Below are 12,504 nucleotides of genomic sequence, written 5' to 3' on the forward strand. Positions count from 1 at the left end.
TGTGTGAGACAATATCAGTGCTTAACCCCGGAATATCATCGTAAGACCCAGCAAATATGTCAACATGTTGCCTAAGCAATTCTATTAACTCCTTCTTTCTTTCATCGTCCAAATGTATACTAATTCGTGTTTCCTTCACAATTTCCTCATCTCCGAAGTTGACAACCTCCGTTTTATCCATAGTAGTTTTCTTCTGATTTTCAAGTTACTCGATCTCTTGTGGTAGTTTTTCAGGCACCATGCTTTCATCATATTCTTCGTGATCCTGTTCATTATTTTTACTTTGCTCGATGTATTCGTTATATGTCATAACCATTAACAAAATCTTGTGGATCTTCTTCCACCTTAGAACCCTAAAACTCCGAAGGATTCATCCTCTTAAAATTATGAACGATTGTCGCCATCGTACCCATATTCAAGTTCACAGTTGCAACCACCTAACTAGATATGGTGCACAACACACCAATAAACAAGACTCTACTAGACACAGTCTGTAGACACTCTAAGGATGAAATGCTCTGATACCACTTTTATCATGATCCAACCCCGTAGGCCACAACTGGGGTTCGACCTGGACCCTCGTATATATAACTGTCAAACATAGCCAAATTGAACTATGAATAATGTGATACTACACCCAAAAACCCCAATGGGTCAAAACTTTTTCATGTACATGTAGCCTCTTTCATTCGTACCATATCATGAAAGGGTATATGAGCCAAAAAGGCTGCTATAACGTAAAAATATTTACAACACGTCATATAGGCACAATTGAGACAACTTATACTTAACGCACATACACGTGACAGTAGACCTCTAAGAATAGTAACAGCAACATATGGCGGGACAGGGCCCCCACCGTACTCCTAAAGAAATAAATATATATATCGTAGGTTCAGTACCCCCAAACTCATCTCCGATATAATGAAGCTTTTTCCAAACTGGTTGAGCGGAATCCTAAGCTGGCAGATCCCTGAAATGTGTGTCCGTACCTGCTGGCATGAAATGCAGCCCCTAGAAGAAAGAGGGGTTAGTACGATATATGTATTGAGTATGTAAAGTACAAAACATCATAAATGAGACAACAATTGAAATAGGGATGTAGGGGGCAAGTATAACATTTAGCCATCTATCCTACCTATATCTTATAAAATAAAGTCATACAGACTATCATCACGTAATGTATCTGGCCCGTTCAGGGAATTGGTGTAACAACTACATCATTTTTTCATTATAAGCACATATGTACCATTAGCGCTGTGGAACGTACAACCCGATCCATGTATATAGCAAGTATATACCGAGGAACAACGGTCCGATCCATATATCATATAATAATGCGGAGGAACAATGGCCTAATCCTTATATCAGATAATAATGCCGAGGTATGACATCCCAATCCATATATCATATAATAATGCCGAGGAACGACAGCCCGATCTGTATATTGTATAATACGTCGAGGGACGTTCGACCCGATTCTTATATAATATAATGCATATACGTGCACCTAAAACTTGACAACATATCAAACATCTCTCAACATATTGTCATAAAGTATGTTCAAGAGCCTCTAGGTATAGGAGCTTACACATCCAATCATTATTCAGTATGTAGAAGGCTCGAGGGTAGTAGCTTAACTACTTTATGACTTCTAGCATTCAGGAGTAAACACGAGTCATGAGTTATGTCCGAAACTGCCTACAAACTCGTATAATATATTAATACTTATATTTAAGACATTCCAAAAGAAAGGAGAGGTAGGCTTTACGTATATTACTTTTCATCATATAGGAGCCTCACAAGGTATTAACTCAGTTATCGTAGGAGTTCTAACATCGAGAAGTGAATAAGATTTATGAGCCATATTCGGGGTTCTATGAATGGAATTATCCCCATATTACATATACCATCCACTTATGCCTATGACATGCCAAGAGAAAAGAAGATTTAAGCCTTACATACCCTCTCATTTTCATCATCTAGGAGACAGTGATAGACACTAACTCAATTAGCATAAGAGCTCTCACTTCCAAAAGTAGGTAGGAGTCGTGAATCATATTCGAAGCTTCATGAGTATATTTGTCCCCACATTTCATATGCACATCATACTTAATACTAAGACACGCCAAGAGAAAGGAATGATAGTTTTACATACTCATCACTTCTTAGCGTATGGAAGGCTTGAGGAGCTCTAGTTCACTTACTGTAAGAGTGTTTTCATTAAGAAGTAAATGAGGACCGTAAATTACTCTTGGAATTTATGAGTAGATTTACCCTCAAGCTCATATCATTCATTACTTAACTTGAAGACATGCCAAAAGAAAAGAGAGACAGAATTTACATACCTCTTATGAGTTACTCGTAACCACGTTCGCGTCGTCGTCCTCTGAACCTATTTAACACGAAAATAATACTCATATTAATAAACTTTAAATTTCCATCTTCTAAATCCAAAACCAATCACCCATAGGCATCAATTCCTTATTTTCCTTTCTCGACTAGTCTCGACTAGTCTATTAGTTAGTTAAGAAGTTAACGAAATTCGGGCAGCATCTCCTCTATAACTCGCCCTATCCGAACTTCCAATTACATCTTCAATTATTAAATCCAACCAAAAACAATAATCACCAGCCAATATTCATTTATACCACTTCAAAATTACACAAAACAAGTCCCAAACAGCCCATTCAAAACTACAACTCCAAAATACAATTTTCAATCTTTATTTCGTAAAATCTTCACCACACGAAATGGGGTGTCATGTGGCTGAAACTATCAGAACTTATACCCATATTTAGACATGTTTACATCCCTCCATCACTAAAAAATAATTCCTAATATGACACTACAATAACAACGACACTAGTTACATTTTAAGCCACTAGAATACGTCAAAACAGTCCCTATACGACCTGCACCTTCCTTCATCCATAACGTCCATATTTTCACGTCTACAACTCATGTTTACAAACCCATAACATACTGAAACCTTTACGAAAACGTGGTAGAATGGAATCAATCCATACCTTAACAAACGCCTTCCCAAACTTGTTGAAAATTAACTTCAGACACTCCTTGACGCGGCTGAAATTTGGTGGCTGTTTGCAGCCCTACCTTGCTGTCCCAACTATCAATTTCTGTTGTTAAAAACCACACTTAGTTGAGGAATACCATATATAATTAATTCACGGAGAAAAATCGGAGGGCTTACCTTAAAGTAGCCATTACCGATGCCCCTCTTTCTTGCTCCCTAGGTTTTCTCTTATTTTTTTGTTCAATTTTTCTGAAATTTAAGGTGTATACAACATGTAAAACCTATATATATGCATCATTAGGAGGTTCCACATGGCATCCCCCTAGGGGTGACATGTGGCAGCCCCCTAAGGCGCTACCTCAATCATGCCTCCAATCCTTGACTGCCATGTTGCAGCGTGGGTTCCACCCAAGCTGTTGCATCACCTACTTGACCCTAAGTAGGTGCATCACCTACTTGTCCAAGTAGGTGCATCACTTATGTGCTTCGAGTAGGCGCGTCATCTCCTTATTTCTCTTCCGTGGGTTCGTAATCTCATCTTACTCCAAGAGCCTAAGTATTCCTTGCTACTTAAGTTCGACGTGTATTTAATGTACTTAGTTATGTAAGACGTCCAAGTAGGTAGCTTATGCAAGAAAGTTGAGTCCTACGACCCATTACTTGGCCTCCAACTCCTTCCAGATTCTTATAACCCTATTTCCAATCTTCCCTATTATGGGGTATCTCATTCTCCTTTCCTTAGAGTTATTTGATACATTGTGGATAATCTAGATCACACGACACTTTTCAAGAGACTTAAGACAGTGTCCTAAGGTGTGAAAGTACGGGGCATAACAATAATAATGCTCATGTAATATCTATGTTGAGATAATACTCAAAAGGCCCTCTTTAGGGATAACTGGTCTTGAAATTACTTTTGTTTAATTGATCGATCTATGGCTTGAGCTTCCGGAAGCTCTCAACACCTTTGTGCCTCGCGCACTTGTGTATTTATTTTTCAAATCTACTTTTGTAGCTCAGGATCATAAAGGAACAATGGTTCACCCTTACTCTGGGTATTAGGCATGTACTAACTTATACCCTGTATGAACAAAGAAAAGAAATAAAAATAAAATTGGGAAAGAAGACTACAAATCGAATTAAAGACTAACAGAATATTTCACACTGTATTCCCTGGCAATAGAACCAAAATTTAATATGCCTAAATTTAGACTTTAATTAAAAAGTGTAAAGTGGTCGCCGTCAATTATAGAACACAACTAGATTGGGGTCAAACCCACAAGGAATGCAGAGAAAATAAGTCTACTAGTACTTTAACTCAGTTGTAGTCAATATTTCCAAATAATAAACATGCATAAAGTAAATAGGGGAATTTGTTGTTTTATAAGTAAAGGTTCCCAGTAACATAATAAAATACACTTAAGGTTATAAATAATATGCCATTGTAACTAGGACTATGTTCCCCATGACATGTAATTCAGTAGTCGTTATGTATTGGTGATATCATATCAGCGCATCACATGTAAAATCTAGCAAGTTATGTACATATAAACACCTCCCGATCCTATAAATGTATTTCACTCAACAACTCCCATTCTAAGAGTGTATTAGCAATGAACCCTTGCTTTTGATCTCAGAAAACTACCTCCTCCCAGGCTCAAGTTCGTAAATGAAGGTTTTGAATCTGAATTTATATTGTAGTTTTATTTTCCTAATCACTGCCCCTCTCCCGAGCAAGTAATGAATACATGTGAGTTCTAACGCGTGCACTCATTAAAAGGAAAAAACATGAAGATAACTATAATGCAATGCTTAACACTTAATTTCATGACTCGAATTCAGGCATTAATGGTGCCTACCATAATCCCTGAGTAGGCAAGCCAAACCCAACTAATGCTGAAGTAAAATCTCAATCTTATTAAATTATTAATAATATAAGAAAGAGGAAGCAAAAAAATTATAACAAAAGAATTGTCGGGCCAATGCATAAATACTTAAATACGATACAAAATATACAAAAAGCGCGATAGAGACCAAAAATGATGAACTGACACTAGACCAAACCCCGGACCTAGTGTCACCCATACAGTACAAAAGCTGACAATATATATGTAAATATATGATGCATAATTGACTGTCCAAAATACAAAATACAAGTCAATGTAAAGAGGGAATGTAGAAAGTCCCTGAATGTTGGGACCTCACCACAATCCGGATCTGGCTCAGCTACAGATGATCAAGCGCGCGTTGAGAGTGGCTCAAACTGGGAGATGCATCAAAAAATATGTAGAAGTGCAATATGAGTACCAAAACAAGAGCTACTCTGTAGGAATCATAGGCCGATCGAGCTCATAAAGAATAAATATATAATAAGAAGTACAATGATACTAATAACAATAAGAGAGGAGCATAGACTACAAATAAGGGGAAAGAGGGTACGGGAAAATCATACGATAATCAACTAATTCTAACCAACCATGTAGTCATATCAATAATCTCAACTGATAAAATACTCGGGGAATGCACAATTCTGACATGTAGTTAAGGCACAATATTCTCCGAAAGTGTTCTTAAGCACCAGGAATAACCCTTGAGGTCATCAAATAATGGGGCATCGAAATCATACCTCGAACTCATCAATATCAAAATAATAACCCAGAATGTGTATCAATGGGCCATACAAAATTCACACCTCGAGCTTATCAAATGAAAGACATAAGTAAGAACACATTATTCCATGTCGAGTCTTGAAAGCCATCTTAGGGGTTTCTGACTCCCTAATCGTCAGTTGGTGATATTGTTACACCCTGTACTTTGGTACCTTGGAATGCTTCTTAAGCTTCTTAAGTTTCTGGGAAGGCTCTTAAGTTTCGTAGAAGTCATCATGTGAGTCGGATAATCTATAACGCTATCAAATAATCCTAAGAAAAGGAGAAGGAGATACTCCATAATAGAGAAGATTGGAAATAGGGTCATAAGAAACCGGAAGAAGTTGGAAGTCAAGTAGTGAGTCATAGGACTTGACTTACTTGTGAAAGCTATTACTTGGGACATTTTACATACTAATCTACTTGAGTATACGTTGAGCTTAAGTAGCAAGGAATACATAGGATCTTGAAGTAAGACGAGATTATGGGATCACGAAAGAGAAATAAGGAAATGACGCGCCTACTCGAAGCAAGTAGGTGATGCACCTACTTGGACAAGTAGGTGATGCACCTACTTGGACAAGCAGGTGATGCACCTACTTAGGGTCAAGTAGGTGATGCAGCAGCTTCGGTAGACCCCATGCTTCCACGTGGCGGCTTTTGATTGGATGCATGATTGAGGTGGTGCTCTAGGGGGATGCTACATATCACCCCTAGGGGATACCACATGTCCCCACTTAAGGACACATATATATACATGTGTATTGCTGGATCAACTCACTTTTCAGAATCTTTACACTTAAAAAAAATTGGAGAAAAACTTGGAGAACATGGAGAGAGAGCTACGGATTTGGTTAAGCAAGGTAAACCCTTCGATTTCATTTCGTGAATTAATTATTTAAGGTATTCTTTGGTTAAGAAATGGTGTTTAACAACATAAAATTTATAGTTGGGGTTTCGAGGAGGTTCTCGTTCTTGCCAATAAACCCATTTTTGGAATGAGGCTGTTGTTAGTAATAATAGTATAACTCCTTGTGGAAAGCTTCGTTTCGAGTGATTCAAGATGTTTTAGAAATATATTTCATAGGTATATAATGTTTGTTTATACTATAAAAATCAGTTTTTCTTTTATATTCTCGAAAAAGGATGATGAAGTATAGGTGAGGTGCTGCCAAGATTTCGTTTCGGAAATCCTATAGGGGCTGCTGTTGGTATTTTGGGCATATCGTTTGGTATAGAATTGATGTAGGGTTGATTATTAATTGAATGCGACCCTAAGACACATGTATATAACTTTAATTGAGGCCACAAATCTTGTTTCCCTAAATTATCCCTTCGAAACTAAGCGACAATACAAGACAGTAGGCTGTCGAGACTTCACGTTTTGATAGTTTTGGCGAGTTTGATGAGTTTAGGTTAAGGTAAGGGTTTTTCTTTCAATTTGGAGTTTATGGTGTTGTTATGAAGTGTATTAAAAGTTGTGTAAGTGGCTGGAAATATGAAAATTCCATAAATATGCTCGACGTTCGAAACAAATCAAATTGGAGTCGCTATAGTTAAATTGTAGTCGAAGCAAGGTGTTGTGCTTGTGGTGCGTGGATACAGGTGTGTGGTGTGTGTTGCAGGGCCTAAATGTGTCCTAAAATAAGTGGGGTAGCTTCTGGTTTTATCCACACGACACCCCCGCTTTGTATGGTTAAAGGTTTTGCAAAACGGAAACTAGAAACCTTATTTTGGTATCGTGGTTTCGAGCGAGTCATTTGTAGTTTATGTGGTATAAGATTGATGTGAATTGTATATATATATATGCTGCAGGTTATGGTTCTTGGTTGGCTGTAGCTATTAAGAGTATAATTAGAAATTCGGATAGGGCACATTATAGGGGAAATGCTGCCTGATTTTCGTTAACTCTTTAACTAGTTAGGGAACTAGTCGAGAAAGCGAGCGAGGGGATGAGTTCTACAAATACTCGCGTGTAGCCTAAGGTGATGGAAACCCAAGGGTTGTTAATACTCGTATTGATTTTATGTTACTTAGGTTTAAAGGATGACGAGGCGAACGGGATAAAAAGTAACCGGTAACAGGTATGTCAAGCTAACGTTTTCTTCTTTTGGCATATTTTGGCATACGTATGTAAGGCTTATACTTTATTTTAGCATGTCTTTGGCATAAGTATGTAAATCTTATTCCTTCTCTTAGCATGATTTGACATAAGTATACAAAGCTAATCTCCCTTTTTGGCATGGTTTTTATGAAGCAAGTATATGACTTTCATATGATTCCAAAGGAAATCCTATTCTTAAAGCCACTAGGATGGCCAATTTCTAGACTTCCAAAATTTATTTTGTTATGCCTTGATACATATATATGATTCCCAGAAGTTCTATTTTGATATAGTCCATAGTGACTTTCAAAAGGTACTTGATATGACTCTTGTCTCAATTTTGAATGAAAGCTCATTTTGATTATTCCGTCGAGTCTCAAATATGATTTAAATTGCATATAGTTTCTCACTACTCCACTCGTGGATGCCTCAATGTTTCATTTACCAAGCCCGAGCTAGGTTTTGTTATCATGCGTACTTCTCTGCATTGTTTTCCGTGCCCCGATGTGAGGGTGCAGGTATGACCTGTACATGGGATTTGTGGAGTTATGATGTGCCATGTACACATATGATATGATATGACCATATGATATGATATGATTTGTTATGGAGATATTCTCTACTCTTGATGTATGCTGTTCTGTGGCGCCAGTGACGGGGTGGCGACCACGTTTTGTTCACCGCATCCCTTAATGGGGCCGGATATGGAATATGTTTATCTGCATACATTATTTGTGGTTATGAAAAACATTTTGATATTCTGGGTATTTAGCTCACTTTTGCACCTTCTGTTCTGGTAATGGCTTTACTTGTTACAGTCCATGCTTTACATACTCAATACATATGTCGTACTAACCCCCCTTTCCTCGGGGGGCTGCGTTTCATGCCCGCAGGTACAGATGTTAACTTCGGAGATCTGCCAGCTTAGGGTTTCCACTCAACAATGTTGGAAGTGCTCCACTGTTCCAGAGCCTAACTTTTGATACTGGTCATTTGATATAAATGTTAGTTTATTCAGGGGTACGAAGGGGCCCTGTCCCATCATATGACTAGGCTAGCATTCTATAGAGGTCTGTAGACTTGTGATGTGGGTTCTGTATATATGTTTTGGGCTTTATGTTCCATGATGGCTTTAACAGCCTTCATTTGCTACATCTATTTTCGTGCGCTCTCTAGCGATTTTTTTGATTTCTTCATATGCTTATTTGGCTAACATACTCTGTGGGGCTCAGGGTACGTATGGTTTCCCTAATCGGACATCATTCACGGCCTATGGAGTTGGGTCATGACAGATACCCTGACCTCATATCTATCTTAGAGAACTTTGCTGCACCTTGGATATGGTCCAATAAGTCATCAATATGGGGCATCGGGCACTTATTCTTGATGGTCACCTTATTCAGCTGTCTATAATCAATACACATATGCAAGGTACCATCCTTCTTTTTCATGAGCAGAATAGGAGAACCCTAAGGAGATACACTAGGCCTGATAAACCCCTTACTCATGAGGTCTTGGAGATGTACCTTAAGTTCCCTCAACTCAATTGGAGCCATCTGATACGGTTGAATAGAGACTGGCTATGGACCTAGCTCAACATCAATGCCAAAGCTAATATCACGCTCAGGAGGAACACCAGGTAGATTAGTGGGAAAAACATTACAAAACTCCCAGACCACCGAAACCAAATCAATATAAGAAATGTCAGCACTATATCATGGACATAAGTAAGATAGGCTAGACACCCCTTTCCCACTAACCACTAAGCTTTGAGGAAGGAAATCGCACCACACGATACCTGACTAATTGTATCTGTCCAGATAACCGGAGAAATTCCAGGCATACACAAAGTAATGGTCTTGGAGAAGAAATCCAAAACCATATGATGGGCAGACAAATAATCCATGCCTAGAATTAGCTCAAAGTCTTCCATATCTAGCACAATCAGGTCCACTATCTTATCATACCCCACAATAGTCACCACACAGGATCGATACACTCGATCCACTATTAAAAAATCACCTACGGGGGTAGCTACACATATAGATACAAGCAATGGCTTACATAAAATATCCTATCGAGTAGCATAATGAGTAGACATATATGAGTAAGTGGACCCCATATCAATAAAGCATAGGCAAGCTGATGAAATATGGAGATTGCACCAGTGCTAACGACATTCGACGTCTCTACCTATGACTAACCTAAAAAGGAATACATATGATTGCGTCCACCTCTACCACCTGTCCGACCTGCTTGGGGACCACCCCTACCATGAGACTCACCTATACCACCCTGCACACTCTCTTTGGGTGGATAAACTAGGGACTTAGAGGCTTGAAAATGTTGTCCCTATGGACCCTACTGACTCTGGCGTCTGCAATAGTTGGAAACTCCCTATCAATGTGGCATATCACACCATGCTTATAGCACGACCCTATGAATGAAACTGCATGTGATGTCCTAGCTAAACATGAATGGCCACCACAACCTGAATAACCAAAAGTATAACCTTGAGAAGACCGAACAAAAGTCTAACTACTCTGGCCATCGGTACCTGCTGGTCCACCATCGGTAAGCTATAAGGCTACCTACACTGGTCTACTAGGTGGATAATGTTGTGGATGGCATCTTCCAAAAGAACCCTTACCGCGTGACTGGTATCCACTGAAATTGCATTGGCAGTGAGGCCTTTTGTCTCTACCTCTATAGGCCTCACGACGTATAACCTCAATAGTACAAGTATGGTCTATTATATGCAAGAATGAATACCCTAATGCAACTATATGCACTATAGCCTGCCTAAAAGGAACAGATAACCCTCTGACAAACTTGCGTACTCTCTCCTTCTCTGTTGGTATAATCATTGTAGTGTGCCTAGAGAGCTCATGGAACTGAGACTCATAATCTATGACTATCATCGATCCCTGTACCAATACTGTGAACTCATTTCTTAGTGTTTTCTTCATGTTATGAGGTACATACTTCTCCAAGAAAGCCTCAGAGAACTGAGTCCACGACATGGGCGGTGATCCCGTGGCTCTGCAGCTAAGATAAGATCTCCACTACTGCTTTGGTGGTCCATCCAGCTGGAACACCGTGTAATCGACCCTATGGGACACCACCAGTCCAAGGTTATGAAACCTCTCCTAGAGCCTAACCAAAAACTCGTGGGTATCCTCACCTGCGACACCTGAGAACCTCAGATGGGCCAATCTAATAAACATCCCCAATATCTTTAACTCCTCCGCAGTCATAACCAGCCTAGCTACCATGTGTTAAAAAATTATAGGGATAGATTGAATCACTGAATGAGCTGTAGTAGTAGGCGGTAGAATTAGGGTCTGATCATATTGTGCCTCGGTCTGGCTGAAGTCTATGCCTCTTCCCAAACCTAAGGTCTGACTGATCTGTTGGGCATGGTCTCTACTCAGGACATACCCTCCATGAAACTGAGGATCCGAGCCTTAGTATCCTATAACACTGGCATGGCTATGAATCTAGGTGGAGGATGGGTAGGATGCTCCTCCAATGACTCAGGCTCAAACTACTCAACCTTTATATTTGGCTCCCAAACAGGTGTTGTGGCCTGAGTTCAAAAAGATGAGGATATCAAGTCTAATGGCATCTCCTTAGACCTCAACTTCCTAACTCGGATATCTAAAATAGCTAAAGGCTCCTCCTTAAAGGTGAAGGACTTATCAAACTAGATAAAATCCCATTAAAGCATGTTAGACTCATATGGAATGTACCACCGTAGCATAGAAACATGGAAACAGGGTGAACACTTGAAAGTGATGAGGGCAAGGCCAACTCATCAGCTACCTCCCCTACCCATCACAAGATCTCAAAAGGAAAAATAATCATAGGGCCGAGCATATCCCTCCTCTCAAATCTCATCACGCCTTTCATGGGTGACATTCGTAGGAATATCCAGTCCCCAACCATAAATAGCAAAGGCCACACTTTCCAATCAGCATAACTCTTTTGCCTACTCTAGGCAGTTGGAAACTCTCTGTAATCATACAAACTATGTCCATCGAATCATGCAGCAAATCAGAGCCACAAGATCTAACCTCAAAGGCATCAATCCATCCCACTGGGAAACGATATCTTCTACCATACAATACCTCAAAAGGTTCCATCGCGATGCTAAAATGGATGCTATTATTATAGGCAAACTCTATAAAATCCAAGGACTGATTCCACTGACCTCCAAAATTAATCACACAGGCCCGTAGTATGTCCTCTAAGAGCTGAATAGTCCTCTTTAATTAGCCATCAGTCTAGAGGTGGAAAGTTATGCTAAGCTAGACTCAGGTACTTAACTCTTTCTGTATAGATCCCTAGAAATGCGAAGTAAATTGAGTACCACATTCAAAAATGATAGATACTGGCACCCCATACAATCGGACCACCTTCTGTATGTAAATCTCAGCTACTTCTATGAAGTGTAGGTAGTATGGACCGGTAAGATGACTTAGTCAATCATTCTACAATGACCCAAATAGAATCAATACTCAGGAGGTACATGGTAAACTCACTACAAAGTCTATAGCTATCCGCTCCCACTTCCACTCTAGAATGGGCAGTCGCTGGGTCAAACCACCTGACCTCTAATGCTCGGACTTAACCTTTTGACGGTTCAAACACCTAGCCACAAAATCATCCCACAAAACCAGTAATGCTACTATAGGTCGTGATACATCTTCGCC

This window comes from Solanum dulcamara, chromosome 12, assembly GCF_947179165.1.
Source record: "Solanum dulcamara chromosome 12, daSolDulc1.2, whole genome shotgun sequence".
Lineage (NCBI taxonomy): Eukaryota > Viridiplantae > Streptophyta > Magnoliopsida > Solanales > Solanaceae > Solanum > Solanum dulcamara.